The following is a 22,730-nucleotide window of genomic DNA, read 5'->3' on the forward strand; positions in this document are numbered from 1 at the left end:
CATCCTTGGGTGTCCTCCTGGGGTGGGCAAGGGTGGCAGGGGGGGTCCCTGGGGGCATGGGAGGGCAGCTGTGGGCTCATTTTGAGCCCACAGGTCCCTTAACGCCTACCCTGACCCAGGCGTTAAAAAGTGGCGCAAATGCGGGGTTTTTTGACCCGACCACTCCCGGGCGTGATTTTTGCCCGGGAGTATAAATACGACGCATTTGCGTCGCCGTCATTTTTTTAGACGGGAACGCCTTCCTTGCATCTCATTAACGCAAGGAAGGCGTTCACGCAAAAAAATGACGCTATTTGCCCATACTTTGGCGCTAGACGCGTCTAACGCCAAAGTATAAATATGGCGTTAGCTTTGCGCCGAATTTGCGTCGAAAAAAACGACGCTAATTCGGCGCAAACGGAGTATAAATATGCCCCTTGGTTTTTAATACTAATCTATGAAGGGGATTAATTTAACCATTTCACTGCTAGGCCTTTCCCCCCAGTGCTGAGCCTAGTGTTGAGCCCTTTTCTGGCTATTTGGGGTTGTTAGGGTTCAGGCCTCCATAACGTTTTGTCCACATGGCATATCCACGACAAATTTGTGTCCTTGTTTTTCTAACATACTGGGGATTCAAATGGTATACAGTGTTTGTGGAATCCCCTGGACAAGACTATGAAAATAGGTAAAATATAAAAACATTTAGTTTTTTTGAGAAAAATAGGAATAAAGTGCTTCATAAAAAACAGTTTTTTCTAAAAATGGCACCAATGAAAGGATTGCTGTGCTAAAATCTGAGGGGCATATTTATACTCTGTTTGCGCCGGAATTGCGTCGTTTTTTTTGACGCAATTCCGACGCAAAACTAACTCCATATTTATACTTTGGCGTTAGACGTGTCTAGCGCCAAAGTCCATGGAGTTTGCGTAATTTTTTTGCGTGGACACCTACTTTGCGTTAATGATATGCAAGGTAGGCGTTCCCGTCTAAAAAATTGACTCCGAGGCATGTGCGCCGTATTTACACTCCCGGGCAAAATTCACGCCCGGGAGTGGGCGGGTAAAAAAAAATGATGTACGGCCGCTTTTGCGCAGTTTTTTAGCGCCTGGAAAAGGCAGGTGTTAAGGGACCTGTGGGCTCGGAAGGAGCCCAGAGGTGCCCTCCCATGCCCCCAGGGACACCCCCTGTCACCCTTGCCCACCCCAGGAGGACACCCAAGGCTGGAGGGACCCATCCCAGGGACATTAAGGTAAGTTCCGGTAAGTATTTTTTTTTTTTTTTTTTTTTGTGGCATAGGGGGGCCTGATTTGTGCCCCCCTACATGCCACTATGCCCAATGACCATGCCCAGGGGACAGAAGTCCCCTTGGCATGGCCATTGGGCAAGGGGGCATGACTCCTGTCTTTGCTAAGACAGGAGTCATTTCTATGGGGGTTGGGAGTCGAAAAAAATGGCGCAAATCGGGTTGAGGCGAAAAATTTGCCTCAGCCTGACTTGCCCCATTTTTTGGCGCCCAAGCTCCATATCCACCTACGCCGGCGCTGCCTGGTGTACGTCGTTTTTTTCCACGCACACCAGGCAGCGCCGGCGGCTAACGCCGGCTAACGTCATTGATTAAATACGACGCCCGCATGGTGCTTCAGAATGGCGTTAGCCGGCGCTAATTTTTTTGTCGCAAAACTGCGTTAGCGCAGTTTTGCGTCGAAAAGTATAAATATGGCCCTAAATTTTTTCCAGATAGAAGGACATACAAACATTTCTCCTAATTTTTGTGGCTTGAACCTACTTACAGTTTGTGATGGAAACCAGGGTAAAAAACATAGGTAATTCGGGAAAGCTATCAATTTCAGCGAAGTAGATAAAATTCTTAATTGCAGCAAGGGGTTATTTGTTTAGTTCCCTCAAGGGATTCCCAAGCAAACTAACTGTTGAAATAAAAAAATATAAAAAATGAGTATGAAAAAACATCCATTTGTGACAGCATTTTCATTTGTAACTCCTTGTCACGATGGCCGATTTAAAAACACATTTTGTTTTATTGGCTAGACACTTTTGGCTGTGGTAACATACAGGGTTTGTAGGTTCTCCAAGGACCCAGAGGCAACAACTGAACTGCTTCTTGCAATGGTTATTCCCTGTGTACCAGTATAGAGCAATTTATATGGCAAAATATGAAGAGCAAAAAATGGGTTTCAAAGAAACCTATGTATTTCTGCAATAGATAGAGTTTATGAGCTGTGTTTATTTGTACATCTCTGAATTTGTAGGTACCCATACTATCATGTGATTAAGAGGCCGTTCATCAACATGTCTTCTTTCTTAAACACTGTCTCACATTTGGAAGGCACAAATGCAGAGAAATACTATTGTAAGGACTCTCGTATCTCTATGAGACTGTTGTATTAGGGGTGGCAGCACCTCTACAGCACCTCTGCTTATAGGTGACTGAGTCAACTGTCGACCCATTCTTTCTGGCTCTCTAGCAGCACTTCACCAAAATGAAAATAGTAAAGGTGATTTCTGCCAGCCTAGTGCATGGGCTCTGGAAAACCTCTCAGGGAAAATTGTGGTGGGTCAAGTCTCACTCTTTTCTCTCATTAAGTAAACATTTCTTCTAAAATGCAAGAACTACAATCAATGCTAAAATAAATATTAAAATGTTTATCTGAGTGAAAGGGCCCAGACCTGCAAGACAAAGCTAAGCTAAACTCCTATTCCCAAGCAAACTAAAATGGATCTACAACAATAAAACTGGTAATAAAAAAATGTTCTACTATTCTGTATTTCTACATATCTCCTGATAAAAATGGTACCTCACTTGTGTGGGTAGGTCTAGTGCCCACAACAGGAAAGGGCCCTAAACACAACATGGGTACCACATTTGTTTCCACTGAAAACCGGCCATTTTACCAATGTGAGTAGCTGTGAATTTTGGGCCCCAGCTCAGTAGTCAACCAGGAAAACCTATCAAGTCTGCACATTTTTGAAAACTAGACACATAGGGGTGTCAAGGGAGGGGTGACTTGTGTGGGTCCCATCAGGTTTTCATTCCCAGAAACCTTTGAAAACCTCAAACTTTGACTAAAAACATAAATTTTTCTCACATTTATGTGACGAAAACTTCTAGAATCTGTAGAGAGCCACATATTTTCTACCACTCAGGTGTCTCCATAAAAAGTGTTCCTCATTTATGTGGATAGGTCAAGTGCCTACCACAGAAAATGCCTGAAAACACAATACAGACACATCACATTTTACAATTGTAAACTGCAGTGGGGCTAGCTGTGGATTTTGGGCCCTAGCTCAGCTGACACCTAAGGAATCCTAACAAACCTGTACATTTCTTTAAACTAGATGCAAGGGGGAATCCAGGGTGGAGTAACATGTGTGGCTCCCGTCAGGTTATCCTACCCAGAAACCTTTGCAAACCTCAAACTTTGACCAAAAACACACAGTGTATTCACATTTCTGTGAGGAATACTTCTGTAATTTGAGGGGAACCACACATTTCCTACTACTCAGTATTTTCCCAAATGTCCTGAAAAAAATAGTACTTCACTTGTGTGGTTAGGGTTAGTGCCAACAACAGTAAAGACCTCAAAACACAATATGGACACCACACTTTCAACTGAAAATGTCCCCATTTTTTGCTATGTGGCTAGCTGTGGATTTTGGTCCCAAACTCAGCCGGCACCCAAGGAAACCTAACAAACCTGTGTATTTTTTAAAACTAGACATGCTGGTGAATCTAGGCTTAAGTGACCTGAGTAGCTTTCAAATGGTTGTCTTACCTAGAAGCCCTTGCAAACCTCAAACCTTGACAAAAAAATACATTATCCTCACATTTCTGTGATGGAAAGTTCTGGAATATGCAGGGAGCCACAAATTTCCAACCACCTACCATTACTCCAAGTCTCCCGATAAAAATGCTCTCTCACTTGTGTGGCTGGGCCTAGTGAATTATTTTTGGGACAAGTGGTGGAAGACTTTGTGATAGGAATTTTGTGGATTCTTGTTAATTCCAGAAGTTTACAGCACAGAAATTTAAGGTAAATGTGTAATTTTAGGCAAAGTTTGATGTTAGAAGGACACTAATAGTAAGAAAACTTTATAGGAACCATGTAAGGCATTCTACCCTGGGCTCCCCTGGATGTTTAATTTTCAGAAATGTCTGGGTTTGATAGGTTTCCCTAGGTGGCAGATGACCCGAGCTCTAAAAGTGCAGTTATTCAGCATAGAAGTCTTAGCTCAACTATGCTACCTATATGCAGAAAAAACACCCAAAATCAAACTTTCCCTTCTTGCCATAAGGATGGAGTTGTTTTAGTTCCCTGGGGACAGGAAGACTGGTGGGATCAGACTAGACCCAATGAGTGGCAGTGTGAGCAGGCTACCTCCACACCTTGAAGCAATAAAAAACTCCCTGGTATCTAGTGGGCTTTCTTCCCCTCCCACCAGGGCATATTGGAGTCAAATTCCTCACATCTGCCACCTGGAGGGGCTCTTATCTGCCCCATGGGGTAAGGAAGACTGTTGCTGATCATTAGAGGGGTGGGGTAAGGTCCAGCACCTAGGCATGCCACTTCCACACATTTCTAAACAAAAATATCCTTTTTGGTGTCTAGTGGGCTTTCTCTCTACCTGGAGCAGAAATACATTTGGACCTGGGGTAGATGATAGCAATAGCCCTTTGCTGGGGGGCATGCTCTCCTCCATATAACATCCCATGTTGTCTAGTGAGCTTTCAGGCCCTGCTGAGGAGCAAAACCCCTCCCATTTTCCCCCTGCAGGGGGCAAAAAGAGTGCTGGTCTTATGTGGGTCATAGCACATTGGTGGTAAGAACTTTCAATTTGCCCCAGGGGGGAGAGAAAGATTTTTCAACCTGGGGAGCGGGGACGCACTAGTTCATTGCCCCCTAAGTAAAATACCTGGTGGTCTAGTGGGATTTCTGTCCCAACTGAGGACAGATTGGAGGAAAATGCCTCCTGTCTACCCCTGACAGGGGCAGAATGAGTGATTGAGATGATATGGTGGGTGAGGGTTTGGCCCAATGCCTGGGAGGGATCCCCACCTATTTAGCATTAAAAAAACAATCCCTGGTGTCCAGTGGGCTTTCTGTCACCCCCCGGCACAGATTGGAGGCAACCTTCTGCCCCGCTAGGACAGATTGGAAGCAACAACCTCCAATCTGCCCCCAGGGGATGAGGGGCAGAAAGACTTTTGAGTCTGGGGTTGGGGCACTATTCCATTGCCAGGGGGTGCTCCCACCCATTTAAAATAGCTGATGGTCTGGTGGGCTTTCTGCTCTCAGCTGCAGGGGCAGATTGGAAGAAAACACCTTCTATCTTCCCCCCACAAGTGGACTGAAAGATTGCTGGTGGTAATATGGGTGGATACTGTTCATGCCAATGAATAGAAGGGTTGCTTCGACCATTTAACATGAAAAATAGTTCCTGGTGTCTAGTAGGCTTCCATTCCGCCCCTGGGGTGGGGGGCAGAAAGAAGTTTTGGACCTGGTGAGGGGAAAACACTAACCCATTACAAGAGGGCATCTCCACTCCCTCAGAGAATAGTCCCTGATGAGCTAATGGGTAGATCCCTGCTTGACGATTGATCTTCTATGGTGATCCCCAGGCAGGGATCCACTGAGGAAGATTCTTCCCTTTCCAATGATACCTCTTCCATCTGACTTGGTGCTCAAGGGGCTGAGATATCCCCCCAAGCATCAAAATAGTAAAGGTGAAATTGGCCAATTGGCTCAATTCATTATCATTTTCTCTGTAATGACGTCAGCTGATCATAATTCCAAAGAAAACAAACAGTCTTCCCCAGCTCGAAAAGCTGAAACAAGTGAAAACAAACCTCTTTGATGCTCACACCAAGGGGATTGCCTGTATCGGGAGTGAAGACAGGCTGGAGCTGTGCTCAACACAAAAGGACTGGTGTGGAGAATGGCACAGAGCTGTCCTCCACACCAAACAGGCTAAATATGTTAATTATATGTATTTCACTTTTTTAAATAAATTAATTAACACTACAGGCATCTTCAAATAAACAATCCTGTGGTAGGAGTCCGTGGGGTCTGTACTTACTTACTGCTCTCATGAACCACCCACAAGATTGTATATATGGAATTAACTTCACAAGATTGTTTTTGTAACTCTGCACAGTATGAAACACTTGAGATTTTGATCCGTTAGCATATAAAGCAAGATTTTTTTTATAATCCTGCAAGACATTGGTGAGACACCCACAAGAGGTCAATGAGAGGAAATGTATCCCAAGGTAGGCATTTGTGAATGGTTGATGTGAATGTCATTATTTGCATGAGGAAGACTCCATCCTTTTTGCTTCATTTGTGAATTGAATTTTGGTGTGAGCAGACCTTGTTAACTTGCTGTATTCACTTACAGGAAATATTTTTATTTTTAAAAGGGAAAATATCTTCATTTAATTCAGATGAGTGAACAGGAGGAATTCCAACACCTCAGCCTCCTCAACCTGCCAAAGAATCTCTGGTTTGGTAGTTCTTCAAGATGAGACCAGGATGCATAAATGTGTCTGCTAAATTTATAAAATGCAAACTTTGTAAAGAGTTTATCTCAGGGACTAAAAAGCAGTAAAGCATGAGCACCACTGGAATGATGAGGTACTGACGATCCATGCATCCAGAAAGGCTAGGTCCTATGGAGTTATCTTGTGCTGCAGAAATGGACACGTCCTTAGGTGCTACAACATGTTTTCAACCTAGGGACACGGTGCCTATTCAGGTAATTTCAGCTGAAGCAGACAATCATTTTGCTTACCTAAATAAAGCTCTTTTATGCTGTTCATACATCTGAGATCATACATCTGGGATAATACATCTGAGATGAGCAGAGTTGTGCAGGATAAGCTTGTGCAAGATCACAAATCCCCCAGGGCAATAGTTTTTATAATAATGATGTTTCCAAGGTTTTCTGCTGTTTGGTTTGAAGGAGATATTGCTAAATTTTCACATAATTTCTTTCCCAATATTATGTTTTGATATGTAGAAAACTGAAGTGAGGAGACTGCAGAAAAATAAGGTTTTCTAAACTTGGAATTAAAGTACGGGTAAAAAAATTAATCTAATGCCTAGAAGATCAATTGTGCTCTTATGACAGCTTGTACCCTGCTGTAGTATTCTCTTCTAAAGAAGAAATTATTATCTTGCAAAGACAATAGAAAAGTACTGGGCTGGGTTATTTGTGGCCTGACTTGCTACAAACTGAGATATTGCTGGTTGGCCTACTTTAACAGATATAGTAGTACCTGACAACACATCTAGCTCTGAACTCCTCTGTATCTCGGCTCAAGATAGACATTGAGGAAGCATTGCCCTTCAGTGCCACAAGATCCCTGTTGTTCCTATACTATGCTGTCTAATTTTTGCCTCTGCTGAATTCCTTTTGGCACAATTTGCACTTCACATACTTTGTGGACAAATTCTTCGCAGCTGGTGCCATCACAAAGAATTGTCATGCAGTAGATTTCTTTAGTAGCTTAGAAGATACACTTGGTACAGCTGGTGCTTCTTCATCACTGTTAGAAATTGGGTCTTTGGCTGGCAGTCATGTTACCCCCGTCCAAGCAAGGACACTCACTCTAGTCAGGGTAAAGGAGAATCACCCTCAGTTAACCCCGCTCACTCCCTTGGTAGCTTGGCATTAGCAGACAGGCTTAACTTCAGAAGCAATGTGTAAAGTATTTGTACCAACACACACAGTAATACAGTGAAAAACCTACAAAATGAATACCACACCAGTATAGAAAAATAGGTAAGATTTATCTAAATCAAACAAGAGCAAAATGACAAACATACACAAGTCAAGATTTGAATTTTCAAAAGAATAAGGGTCTTAGGCCATCATTATGACATTGGCGGTAAATGTCGCTAACCACCGCGGTGACGGCCACCAACATACCATTGCGGAGGTGAACATCCGTTTGCCATATTATGACATAAACACACTAAACCGACAGAATACTGCCACAAACACATATCTGCCAGACCAAAGATTAGTGGTACGGTGTTGATACGAACACCCATACCGTTACACCAACAAAACAACACCCACTACATCATGACCCACGAATCACCACGGTGGACATTCAACGGCAGTAAACCATTGGCGGTACACACTGGTGCAGTCAGAATGGCCACAAAATAAAAATAAAAAAACACAACAGAGGCCAAAACTAATATCACACACCTGACACTGATACACACACACCACACACACCTGCCCACAGCACTATAAAACACACACACACACACACATTACCCACTACCCTTTACAAACACAATAAATAGCCATGAGATAGCCCCACAAATCACAGCAACAACTACACATACCACTAACACCCCACACCCCAACACATTATTCAACACCCACTGCACAACACACAGCACACAATACACATGTCCCCACCAAGGCACCCCCATTTCACAGATGAGGATTTGCAGGTCATGGTGGAGGAAATAGTCAAGATAGAGCCACAGCTGTTTGGAGCACAGGTACAGCAAATCACCATTGCCAGGAAGATGGAGCCATGGTGGAGAATCGTAGACAGGGTGAACGCCATGGGATAGCAGACAATAACAATGGACGACATCAGGAACAGGTGGAACAACGGAAGGTACGTTCCATGGCAGCAATGCACTAGCTGGCCATCCAGAGGACTGGCGGTGGACCCCCACCTCCTCCCCCACAGCTGACAGCATGGGAAGAGCAAGTATTGTCAATACTGCATCCTGAGGGACTCTCTGGAATAGCCGGAGGACTGGACACTGGTGAGTCAATATTTACTACTTATCACCCCCCATTCCTGCATGCCATCTCACCCCCTCACCCCGACTCCCATCACTCCACTCCATCCCACACAGTGCACCTACACATTTGACTAACCCCAATGCCAAGAACTGCATGCCATACAAATGCATGTACAGCTCTCCCATCCCTGCATGTACAATCACCACCAATGTATACAAACCATGGAGAACTAACAATCCCACAATACATCAAAATACACAAACAAAGGGGGCAGGGCAACAGCAACGATATAGGGGAAGCTAGGGATGTAGAATATGTCACAGACATGAAGCATACTACATCACTTACATTCCCACAGGTGCCCCAGCCAATCCCAGCGGCGAGGAGGTGCCATGATTATCCAGTCCCCCAACAGAAGATGCACCCAGTGATGACAGTAACTCTGGACTTCTGGATCTGGATCAACTACCTGGCCCATTAGGGACCACTGGTCAGTCGGCCACCCTAGCCCACTCCCAGTCCACTACAGATCCTCCCCCCTCAGTATCCAACACCACAGCACCCACCCAACGTCCTCACACCTCCGTCCCCAGGACACGTCAATCAGCTGTGTTCTCAGGACCCCAGTGCACACCTCTTAGCCAAGACAATCAGGGTTCTGGGGTCCGTGGCAGTGGGCACACCGTTCAGGGGACACAGGCTTTACAACAATCCCTGGACAAGATGGGCCAGATTATTAACATCATGCAGGAGAACCAACGGCTGCAGGGGGTACACCATCAGGAGATCAAGAAAGATTTACAGACCCTCAACACCACCATGGTCTCCATAGCAGGGGTGCTGGCTGATATGGCCAACATGATGAGGGAATATACAGCACACCAGCGGGCCCTTTCCACTAGCCAGTCAACTGAACAGCCCACCAGATCTGCTACAGCTAGTGGACAGGAGGCCCTGCCACAGGACCCACAGGCCACAAGCATCCCTCCCCCTGCAAAAGGTGAACCACCCAGCAAACAGTCCCCTTGACCCAGACAGGTGCCAGAGACACTTGCCAAGACCAAGACCACTGCCAGGAAATGAGACCCTCCTCAATGTCCCCCTTGTGTTCCATTGTGTCACCTTGTCCACTTTGAACTGCCATTGCTCCCCTTCCTATGGCTCCTTGGACACTGGACCTGTGCTACAAACAGACTGGACCACTACCATGGACTATTCCCAACCATCATCCCATTCCATTGCACTATTTCTTCTATGAATTTCACTACAATAAACACCCTTGAACAAATCTTGAGTGATAGTGCTTTATGTGATGAAAATGTGCAATTATGTTAACAGTTACATCTTGTGCAATTGACATTAACTTAGTTATAGTATGCAAATAATGACCTGTAGCTGCCTGTTGTCATCACATCAGTACACAGTTGTGATAACACACACATCTGCAACTTGATAAGGTATAAGAGACAGTCAGTTGAGATGCAAAGGAAGTAACTGCCATACTGCTACAGACACACAGAAACATAAATATTAGAGGAATGGTCAGTCCCCCTTTCTTACCTGTGTGTCATTGGAAGTACTGCAATATTACTGATGTTCTGTTGTCCACATCTTCTACATCCTCATCCTCACTGTCCTCAGTGTCCACTGCTGCCACAGGGGCATTTCCAATCTCCTCCTCCTACAGATAAGGCACATGTTGCCTGAGGGCCAGATTGTGCAACATGCAGCATACTACAACTATCTGGCAGACCTTCTCAGTGGAGCAGCACAGGGATCCACCTGTCATAAGGAGGCATCTGAACCTGACATTCAGGAGGCCGAAGGTACATTCTATGATCCGCCTGGTTCGCCAGTGTGCATCATCATACCGATTCTCAGCCCCTGTCCTGGCATTCCTCACAGTGGTCAGGAGCCATGACAGGTTTGGGTAGCCAGAGTCACCTGCAAGAATAGATGGACAAACATTAGTCTTACACAATTGTATGGGGGACGATTCCAGAAAGCGTACACTGACATATATTCGGTGGGGACTCAGGCTCACCTATTAGTCACACCCTGTGCCTTTGTAATTGTGCCATCACATTTGGGATGCTGCTATTCCTCAGGACGAAGGTGTCATGCACCGATCAAGGATACCTGGCAGTGACGTGGTAGATGTGCTGGTCCGCCAGGCACACCATTTGCACATTAGGGCCCATATTTATACTTTTTGAGGCAAACCAGTATTAGCGCAGATTTGCTTAAAAAAGTGTAGCGCCTGCTAGCACCATTCCAGGACGCCAACCGGTGCCATATTTAGGGAATGGCTCAAGCCGGCGCTAAGTCCCTGTTAGAGTCAAAATACATGACGCTAACCTGGTAGAGAAGGTGTAGAGAAGACTGGAGGTTGTGTGTGAAAGAATGGCGCTAGTCAGGTTAGAGTCAAAATAATGACTCTAACCTGACTAGTGCCATTGTTAGACACACAACTCCCATGAACATGACATCTGTCTCAATAAAGACAGGAGTCATGCCCCCTAGCCCAATGGCCATGCCCAGGGGACTTAAGTCCCCTGGGCATGGCCATTGGACACAGTGCCTTGTAGGGGCTCCCAAGTTAGGCCCCCTATGGCTCTTAAGAAAAAAAAATTTACTTTCCTGTACTTACATCACCGTACCTGGGATGGGGTCCCCATCCTCCGCTGTCCCTCTAGTGTGGGAAGGGGTGTCCCTGGGGCAAGGGGAGGGCTCCTGTGGGCTTATTCCATGGTTTTCCACCACGGAAATAGGCCCACAGGTCCCCGAACGCCTGCCCTGACCCAGGGGTTAAATAATGGCACTAAACAAGCGTAGCACCATTATTTAGGCCCACCTCCCTCCCGTGCATGATGGATAAATAAGGCACCCAGGTCATTTGAGTCATTTTTTGTCCAGTAAAGCCTCCCTTGCATCTCATTGAAGCAAGGTAGTTTTCTGCAGACAAAAAATGACATGTCTAGCGCCAAAATATAAATATGGAGTAAAGTTTGCACTGGATTTGGGTAAAACAAAATGACACAAATCCAGCGCAAGCAGAATATAAACAAGCCCCTGAGTGAGTGGAGACTCTTCAGATTCCTGAACACCAGTTCATTGTGGCGGGGGAGGGACAAATGCAATATGTGTTCCGTCAATCGGCCAAAGAATATATTAGGAATATGTCCCATTGCATAGCATCCAGCCTTCACAGTGGCCAAATCTTCCACTTGGGGGAAAGCTATGTAGCTGCACATGTGTTTGAGCAAGGCAGACAAAACCCTTGCCAGCACTATTTAGAACATTGGCTGTGAAATTCCTGCTGCCAACCCCACTGTCACTTGGAAGGAACCAGTTGCCAGGAAATGGAGCACTGATAGATGGGATGACCGATAGCTGATATCAGATCAGGCTCCAATTGAGTACACAGCTCTGTGATTGTGGCCCTGTCCAGTCTATAGGTCAAGATTATATGCCTGTCCTCCAGTGTAGCCAAGTCCACAAGGGGTCTGTACACGGGCTCTTGCCTCCTCCTAATATTCCTCCACAGTGGTAGGTATCTAAGGGACACAAGAGTGAGAAGGGTGTCACAAACTGAACAATGGAACCACCACCCCAGTGTAACTGACCATGTATGTAATCAGAAAATGTGAATGGCAATTTATGTACAATTTACAACAATGACGCAGTTTCCAATGTCTGATTGTTGTCCACCACCATAAAATGGCGACCGCCTGTCCTGTAAGTATGGACAGGTGGAAGTGATGTAACTCCGCCGGCGTTGGGCGTCATGGCGGAAGGCGATCTTGCACCGCATGCTATTCCTCATTGGCTAAAATGGTGCTTTATGGAGTACAATGTCCAATGGGGATCGGAGGTGACGGTGTACACCGCCGTGGACGTGACTGTCATTTTCTGTCTATAACCTCACTTGATTCCTGACTTTCCACAGGACAACACCTACACTGCGTGTGCTGCTGTGACCTGTGTCTGGATCCTGCCATGGCCCATGTATCAGGGGAAAGGGCCCCTGCCTTCACTTGGGAGGAGTTAGAGTGCCTAGTGGATGGGGTGCTACCCCTGTATGGATAGCTGTATGGGCCTCCAGACCAACACGTGAGTACTCCATGGGGACGATGCATGTGACAAGGTTTCATGGAGATGTTTGTGCTCGCAGTGTGTATTTTGGGTGTGGGGTATGTCTGGTGGTAGTGTACATGCAGGGCTCCGGGTAATGTGTGTGCCATTTGAGGGGAGATGGTACTTGTGGGACATATGTGTGACAGGCTGGATTGTATGGTTAATGGTGACATCCTGTCTGTATTTCCTCTGCATGTCAGCACCCATCAGAAGAATGGATTGTGGCGTGCCATTTCCAAGAAGGTGCGGGCCCTGGGGGTCTGTAGCAGGAGGAGCACCCACTGCAGGAAAAGGTGGGAGAACCTGAGACGCTGGCCCGGAAGACCACGGAGGCCCAGCTGGGGATGGCCTCCCAACGAGGTCAGGTTGCCCATCGGAACCTGACCCCGTCTGATGGCTCGCATACTGGCAGTGGCCTACCCAGAGCTGAATGGGTGCTTGAGGGCAGCACAGCAGCCACAAGCGGGTGAGTACAGTGAGCGTGACAACCATTTTTTTTGCAGGCATGGGATCCTGGTGGTGGGTTTGTGTTAGTGGGTGCCCCTTAATGCCAGCTCAGACATTGCTGCTTGGTCCAGCTCAAGGTAAATGGGTGTGTAGCAAAATCTTGTAACTTAGCTACATGGCATTCCATGTCAGACAGGGCTTAGTGGGTCCCAGGGGTTGTAGTTGGCAGCGGCTGGCTCACATCTTCCTGTGGTACCTAGCCAATCGAATGCCACAGTGATGCTTAGTGCTCAATCCTGATCTGTGTGTGTGATGGTAATGTGCATGCCATCTGTGGTGATGGTGTTGTAATTGACCCAGTGCTCCCTTTCTCCCTCCCCACCTATTTTCTTCTGTCATCCTGTCCATGTGTGCATTAGCATCATCTGATGGAGGAGCAGGAGCACCGGTGACTGAGGAAGCTGCATTCCACAGAACCCAGGAGGCAGAGTCTACCGACGCCGAGGGTACCAGTGGGACGGAGGGCGAGGGGAGCACCACAGTGAAGAGAGGAGGTGACAACAGTAACTCTGATTCCTCCTCCGATGGGAGCTCCCTGGTGGTGGCGGACACCTCTGGAACCACCCCAGTTCCAGGTACAGCAGCCACCCGCCATACCAGCACTGCCCTCCCAGTAGCCCCCACCGAGTTGCCCGTGCCCACTCACTCAGGAGGGTGGGCATCTCCTTTGCCCCAGGCTCCTCAGGCCCTGCCCCAGTCAGCCCTGCTGCCCTCATTGAGGAGGCTATTGCCCTCCTGAGATCCATCTCTATAGGGCAGTCAACCATAATGAATGCCATCCAGGGGCTGGCATCCCAGATGCAGCAATGCAATGCTTGCCTGGAGGGCATCCGGGGTGGGTTGGCGGCCCTACAGTAATCATTTGCTGGCAGCCATTGTCCCTGTTCCTACTGGCCCCCCTTCGACTACTACTTCCCAGTCTCAGTCTCCTCAACCCGAACCCATCCCATGCACACATACAGACAAGCATGCACACAAAACATCACACAAGAGTAGCACAGTCAAACACAGGAAACACACTTCAGGCCACAAGCTCTCACACAAACAACAGACAGTTGCACACACAACAACATCCACCACGTCCACTGTCTCCCTCTCCTCCTCCCTCACAGTCACATCCGCACTCACACCTGCATGTACTGCATCAACAGCCACCACCACCATCAACACATCAAGCAGCACACACACCTCACTTGCAGACACCTCCACAACATCCATTCACGCATCAACTTTGTCCTCTCCCACCCTGTCTGCCCCCTCCTAAGAGACACAAACGCACGCACTCTGACTCCCAACATCCATCCACCTCACACACGCACAATACCCATTCACCTGCACCCAAGTTCAGCTGATGTACATCTCCGACAACCACTTCCTCAACCTCCACTCCCATCCCTCCTCCCACATCCCACCACAACATCCCTAAGAAGCTTTTCCTTGCACATCTTGATCTCTTCCCTCACCACCCACCCCCCCATCCTGCCCTTAAGTGCAGGGTCCCAAAGCCCCACCATGGCACCTCAGCCACACAGTCTGCCACTGCTCCCATCAAATCTTCAGCTGCCTGCACAAAGGGTCCTCAGAGTGAGATGGCTGCCACTCATACTTTGAGCAGATCACCGCCTCAGCAAAAGAGGACTTGGGTGGTGAAAACCAAGGGACAGGAGATGGGGACCGTGGAGGCAACTCCTAATCCTATAGACAAGAACACAAGTGACATGTCAAAGGCCAAACGGACCTGTCACAAGAGGGGAAACATGGATCCCCCTCCACCACCAAAGATTGCCAAGGATCCCATTCCCCCACCAAAGAAAGGGAAGGTCCGCACTCCACCTCCAAAGAAAGGGAAGGTTCTTACTCCACCACCAAAGAGAGGCAAGAGGCCCCCTCCACCAGCAGAGGGCAAGGATCCCTCACCTCCAGCAGAGGCAGCCACGGTTACACCTCCACCAGCAGTGGGCAAGGAGCCCTCCCCTCCAGCAAAGGCAGCCACGGTTACACTTCCACCAGCAGTGGGCAAGGAGCCCTCATCTCCAGCAGAGGCACTGCAGCCCTCACCTCCAGCAGAGGCACAGCAGTCCTCACCTCCAGCAGAGGCAGCCAGGTTTGCACCTCCACCAGCAGTGGGCAAGGAGCCCTCACCTCCAGCAGAGGCACAGCAACTCCCACCTCCAGCAGAGGCACAGCAGCCCTCCCCTCCAGAAGAGGCACAGAAGCTCTCACCTCCAGCAGAGGCAGCCAGGGTTACACCTCCACCAGCAGTGGGCAAGGAGCCCTCACCTTCAGTAAAGGGACAGCAGCTCTCACCTCCAGCAGAGGCACTGAAGCCCTCATGTCCAGCAGAGGGCATTTAGGCCACCCTCCAGGAACGGTTGTGCAAGGAGACCCCTCCAGAACCAGTGGGCATGTTCCCCACTTCAGAGACTGTGGCCTTAGACTCCCCACCAGAGACAATAAGGCAAGGAGCCCCCTCCAGAACCAGTGGGCATGCTCCCCACTTCAGAGACTGTGGCCTTAGACTCTCCACCAGAGACAATTGGACAAGGAGCCCCCTCCCGAACCAGTGGGCATGTTCCCCACTTCAGAGACTGTGGCCTTAGACTCTGCACCAGAGGCAATTGGGCAAGGAGCCCCCTCCAGAAGTGTTGGGCATGTGCTCCACTTCAGATGATGTGCCCCCACCCCTCCTTCCCACTGAGGTGCCTGCCCATTTCCCACATGATGCCCCTACACAGTAGATTACAGATTGTGTCATTAGTCAAGATGGGCCTTGGACTGTGCCCTGTGGCCATTTGGCCCTTTAGTACTTTGGACTGGCCATTGGCCCATTCTGGACATTGACGTCTGTGTTTGCTTTCGAACAGACAATATGGTCAAATTACAGTGTTCCTTAATTCTCAATGTGGTCCTTGTTTTAATTTAGACGTGGGTCCTGTGACATTGTTTTTACTCTGCAGCTGGTTCTGTGTATGGTGTTTGTGTTTGTGTGTTGTGCGTGTGTGTGTCACTCTCCTTTTCCTCCCTCCCTCCCTTGTAGTTCTGGTTCCATTGCTGCAGCAGACTCCTCTTTGTCCCTGGAGGTGAGTCTTTCTTCTTGTGTGCAGTGTTTCTGCCAGGCTTTTGATGGCATTGGTACCATCCCAGAAATCCTGGCGGTTTGCTATGTCATAATATGATGGGTGGTACCTTGTCTTCCACCTGGTTGTTGATGGCTACCGCCGCGGTCAGTATTGTTCATGCCCTGGCGGTTGGTGTGGTACATTGGCTATCTATGGGAAGGATCACCGCCATGGTCATAATTTGGCAGTATTTACCACCAGGCTTTTGGTGATGTTTCCACCACCTTAACACTCGCCGCCAATGTCATAATGATTCCTTTAATCCTTAGAAAACAGTGAGAATCCTGTTGTTACACAAAGTACCTGGTTAGCATCAAAAATAAAGCTGCACGGGCAATCATGCTTTGGAAAAGAACAACAACAATGCGTCAATTCCTTACTCGCAAATGAGGCTGTGAGTCATTTCCTTCTCCAGTCGGGTTGACAATGTGTCATTTTTGTCCCACGCAAGAGAGTGATGCATTGATTTCTGGACAGGGCACCTCAGGATCCGCACAAAGATGGGTTGACTTTGACATCCAGTGATGATGTGTGGAAAATATGGTCTTACTCTATCAGACAACTGCACTGCGTGGGGTTTGTGTCATTATCAGCCTTCGTAAGAGGGTGTTGCGCATCATTTCTCTAGCCGCGATGCGTCGATCTCCCAGCCGTGTTGCAGGTGGACCATCGATTAGAGCTGCTAAGCCGGCAGCGCGTCATTTATCAGCTGCATTGAGCAAGGTGCATTGAAGAATGTGCATTGAAGAATTCCCTGCACGGCGTTGGGTGCGTGGATTTTCATTTCTCGTCTACCAACTTTACAATGCAAGGGCCCAGAGACTGGATAGGGCACCACTTGGCAGGATAGGAGTCTCAGCAGAGTGTCCAGGTGCTGGCAGTGGAAGTCTTTGATGGTCCTGATACTTTAACAACAGGAAGCAAGCTCAGTTCAAGCCCTTGGAGATTCTTCTCAAGCATGGGGCCACATTGATGTAATAAAAATTACGCTAATATAGCGCAAGGAGGCACTAGGGGATCTTAATTATGCCCCAAGGTATTTATTATTTTCATTGTGGGGCAATACTGTCCTCTGCAATACAGCCTTTTAATTTTATGATTGGTGTGTATGGTAGGGTTTTGAAAGACACTCATTTGTGTGCTCACTGGTTTATAGCGCACTACTGAGAACTATATCAGGTATTGTACATCCTCAACCTGTGTTATTCCACTGAGCCACCCATAAAGGCCTTGTGGAGGGTGATCAGAAATAAGGGTTTATGTAAGTTGGCTTTTATCAAGAATGAGTAAATGAAAAGGAATAGGGATATGTGGGTTGTATGAGCTTAACTCACTTTATAGTCTCTTTTCAGGACAACAACATAATTCGCCAGAATTGTGGCAGGCATTTGCACGTGTTCCTGGTGGCACCCGCCACTTCATGTTCAGCTCACTGTGCCCCATCCTCCTCTTCAGGCTCCTTGTCATGAACCCCTTCCCTGGCTGTATGGAATCTTCCTTCTCTTGATTCCTCTCCTTTCTGGGCATAGTGTGGTTCTTCAGCTCTCATGCTGCTTTGGACCATTCCCCATCGGCATTGTCTTTTCTCCCCAGGTTCATGCCTTTTCTCCTCCATGAACAACCTTACTCAGCATCTGTCTTCCTTTTCTTCCCAATAGCTCCACCCCTTGTGACCTGAAAAAATGACTCCTTCCTTAGCTTAAGTGTTTCCTTGTGACATGGCACCAGCCCCTCCCACTTTGTAATGCTGAGTTCAGTGTTTTTCTTTTTGAGATTCCACCATCACTGATCAGCACTATCTACGGCATCTTTTCATAGTGGAGTGGGTAAGAGGATGGGACAAGGTGACAGGCTTTTACATCTCTGCTCACTTACCTTCTTCCTTCGAAGAAATTCCCTTTTAGGATACAAAGAAAGGAATTTGGCATTGGTTTATTCTTTTCTCTTCCTATGATAAGTCTTGAACCTGAAGCCTGAAGGGCCGAAAACCACCATAAAACTCTGACATTATTAACTTTATTCTTAGACATCCAGAAAGGGGAAATGGTTAGTGTGCAAATCAAATTCTCACCATTCATGGTAATATTTGGTAATATTGGAGCATTTCAATAGACTATTTAACTGTCAGTCCTTCTTTTTCAATTATTGTATTATCGCGTTCTCTAAGAAAGAGTTTCCTACTGATATAAATTATGAGCTTCTCAACCCCAGTTTCATCTTCCAGGGAGAATACCACTCCTAGTCCGACCACAGAAGCATCAATTTGTAGAATGAACTTCTTGAAATAGTCAGGGATTCTGATGTTAGGACATTCTGTAACAGTTTAAAAAGCATTCCATTCACTAAGGAAAGGATTCTGGAGTCAATTGTTATTTTCTCGTCTGGTGTATAACAAATCAGTCAAGGGGGTAGTCCAATGGTAGAATTTCAGAATGCCCTTCCAATAACATCCGACCAACCAAAAATAGCCTACAGATCTTTTTTTTGTTTTTGGAAAGTGAACCTGTAAAATGGCAGACAATTCTCTGCCTGGGATCATATCAGATCCTTGCCTAACAAGTAACACAAATGTTTGGCTGCCAAATGGCTTTTCGCTGGGTTGACCTTAAGCTTGGGGGGAAAGTGACAAAATGTTTCTCTGCCAGTGGAATTCATAGAGTTTTGCCCACTCCGCACTATCAGTTCCAGCAAAACTACACCAAATGCCACGTGGCAGAGTTTATCCTTGTGTGCGGCTCGCCAACATTAATTTGGCAAGAGAAAGTGAGAATCTGTATCTCCTAGAGCTATTATCATGTGCTAGAAAGCCTCCAGGCTAGATTTCTCAAAGCGGGCAGTTGCAGCAGGTCATGAACATTCACGTGGAGAAAGCTGCCAATCAAGCAGGAAATCTACTCCAGCAGAAGAAAGAAGCAGCACCCTCTGGAATGCTATGTGGTACTATTTGCACTGATTTTGCAGCTCGGAAGAAGCTCCCAGTACTAAAAATCAGTGTAAGCAGCAATACATGCTCAATACTGCCCACTTGTGAAACTCTGCAGAATCTCGCAGAGTTTTTCTGCAACTCTCGAGAACCACACAGAGTGAAACCCCACGAGTTCTGAGCAGGCCTACTTAAGCCCTACATGATGCAAAGCCTGCAAGACGACTTACATATGTACCAGATGCTCTTCACAGGTAAGGCTGTGGATGGTGATATTATCTATGCATGCAGCAGTATAGGCCCCATGGGGACTCAGATTTGTGTTCATCATTCTTTGGACCATGGCATGCAGGTACGGAGAAGGTAGGTTTCTCCTAATCATTTGGGTTTTAGAAATTCTACCAGTCCCTTTGCACAGATCTACAGTTTGAATGTACTAGGCTACCCTAGTCCCTCAATCATTTCCTCGGTGCATAGAGGGGGATAAGTATCACATTTTTAAGTTTTATTCACTTCCTGAGAGTCAATACAAAACTGGATAGTGCTGTCAGGTTTTGGGACTAACACAATAGGATAATTTCATTTGTTTTTTTAGGGTTTGGTAACTCCCGTCTGTAACATTTTTTGTACCTTTTTTTCTTTAGCTCTATTCCGGGCCTGGGGGGAATCCTATAGGGTTTTAGTTGGACCTCTAATCTGGTTTCCGTAGCAATGGAATGCTGTATTGTCTGGATGCATCTGGGAGTTGTAGAAAATATCCCTGGACATACTTCTAGCCATTTCTCCTGTACTTGTTTCTTTTCAAGCTCTAGCTGTGGGTTTATACATTGTAGTTCCTGTCTATTAAACACCGACTTCTATGTGTGGAGACTGGGGAGGTTCCTCCTATCCTTTAACCCCTTCTGTGCCACATATGTAATGGTTACGTTCTGCGGCACAGTGCTGCTGTGCCCAGGACGTAACCATTACATCCTGGGCGCACAGCCCAGAGGGAGCGCTAGCGCTCCCTCTGTGGGGTTCACCCCAAACCCCCAACTCAGGGATGGAAGGGGAAGCCCTTCCCCTTCCACCCCGACCCCCCACCCCCCACCCCCTCTGTGACGTCAGTGCGCGAGCGCGCGCTGATTGTCACAGAGCAGCGCGATCGGAAGATAAATGCTTTGCATTTCTCTTCCGATCACGTGGGGGAGGCCGAGAGAGGCTTCAAAGGGAAGGAAATGTATTTCCATCCCTTTGAAGTCTCTCTCTGCGTTTTGGCAGCCGGATTGAAAGCAATCCGGCTGTCAAAATGCCCACTAGACACAAGGGATGTTTTAAAAAAAAGGACATTTGCATAAGGGAGCGACCCCTTGGACAAGGGTCGCTCCCCGGGGGGGCATTTTTTTTAAGGCCTTTTCTGCCCCCCCCCCGTGGGCAGAAACCTCTAGGCACCAGGGATAATTTTTGTTTTTGTTTTGTTTCTGTTTAGTTTTTTGTTTTAGATGTGGGGAGTGACCCCTTAGGCAAGGGTCGCTCCCATGGGGGGCAAATTATATTTAGGCCATTTCTGCCCCCCTTGGGGGCAGATTAGCCAATTTTTATGAGGCCAATCTGCCCCCAAGGGGGGCAGAAACCACTAGACACCAGGGAGTTTTTTTTCTTTTTTTCGTGAATTTCACGTAAGGGGAGCGACCCCTTAGGCAAGGGTCGTTCCCCTGGGGGGCAAATTTATTTTAGGCCATTTCTGTGCCCCAGGGGGGCAGATCAGCCTGTTTTAATTGGGCCGATCTGCCCCAAAGGGGGGCAGAAACCACTAGGCACCGGGGATTTTTGTTGTTGTTGTTGTTTTACAGATGGGGAGCGTCCCCTTAGGCAAGGGTCGCTCCCCTGGAGGGGCAAATTGTATTTAGGCCATTTCTGCCCGCTTTGGGTGCAGATCGGCTGATTTTAGGTCGAAACCACTAGGCACCAGGGATCTCTTTTTTTGCACCATCACGCAAGGGGAGCAACCTCAAATTTTGAGGTTTGCAAAGGATTCTGGGAAACAGAACCTGGTCAGAGCCCCACAAGTCACCCCATCTTGGATTCCCATGGGTGTCTAGTTTTCAGAAATGTGCTAGTTTGCTAGGTTTCCCAAGGTGCCGGCTGAGCTAGAGGCCAAAATCCACAGGTAGGCACTGTTTTCTGTGAAAAAATGTGATGTGTCCATGTTGTGTTTTGGGCCATATCCTTTTGTGGGCGCTAGGCCTACCCACACAAGTGAGGTACCATTTTTATTGGGAGACTTGGGGGAACGCTGGGTGGAAGGAAATTTGTGGCTCCTCTCAGATTCCAGAACTTTCTGTCACCGAAATGTGAGGAAAATGTGTTTGTTTAGCCAAATTTTGAGGTTTGCAAAGGATTCTGTGTAACAGAACCTGGTCAGAGCCCCAAAAGTCACCCCATCTTGGATTCCCCTAGGTCTCTAGTTTTCAAAAATGCACAGGTTTGGTAGGTTTCCCTAGGTGCCGGCTGAGCTAGGGGCCAAAATCTACAAGTAGGCACTTTGCAAAAAACACCTCTGTTTTCTGTAAAAAAAAATGGGATGTGTCCACGTTGTGTTTTGGGCCATTTCCTTTCGTGGGTGCTAGGCCTACCCACACAAGTGAGGTACCATTTTTATCGGGAGACTTGGGGGAACACTGGGTGGAATGAAATTTGTGACTCCTCTCAGATTCCAGAACTTTCTGTCACCGAAATGTGAGGAAAATGTGTTTTTTTAGCCAAATTTTGAGGTTTGCAAAGGATTCTGAGTAACAGAACCTAGTCAGAGCCCCACAAGTCACCCCATCTTGGATTCTCCTATGTCTCTAGTTTTCAAAAATGCACAGGTTTGGTAGGTTTGCCTAGGTGCCGGCTGAGCTAGGGGCCAAAATCTACAGGTAGGCACTTTGCAAAAAACACCTCTGTTTTCTGTCAAAAAATGGGATGTGTCCACGTTGTGTTTTGGGCCATTTCCTTTCGTGGGCGCTAGGCCTACCCACACAAGTGAGGTACCATTTTTATCGGGAGACTTGGGGGAACATAGAATAGCAAAACAAGTGTTATTGCCCCTTGCCTTTCTCTAATGTTTTTCCTTCCAAATATAAGAGAGTGTGTAAAAAAGACGTCTATTTGAGAAATGCCCTGTAATTCACATGCAAGTATGGGCACCCCGGAATTCAGAGATGTGCAAATAACCACTGCTCCTCAACACCTTATCTTGTGCCCATTTTGGAAATACAAAGGTTTTCTTGATAGCTATTTTTTAC

This window comes from Pleurodeles waltl, chromosome 6 (genome assembly GCF_031143425.1).
Source record: "Pleurodeles waltl isolate 20211129_DDA chromosome 6, aPleWal1.hap1.20221129, whole genome shotgun sequence".
In the NCBI taxonomy this organism is placed as follows: Eukaryota; Metazoa; Chordata; class Amphibia; order Caudata; family Salamandridae; genus Pleurodeles; species Pleurodeles waltl.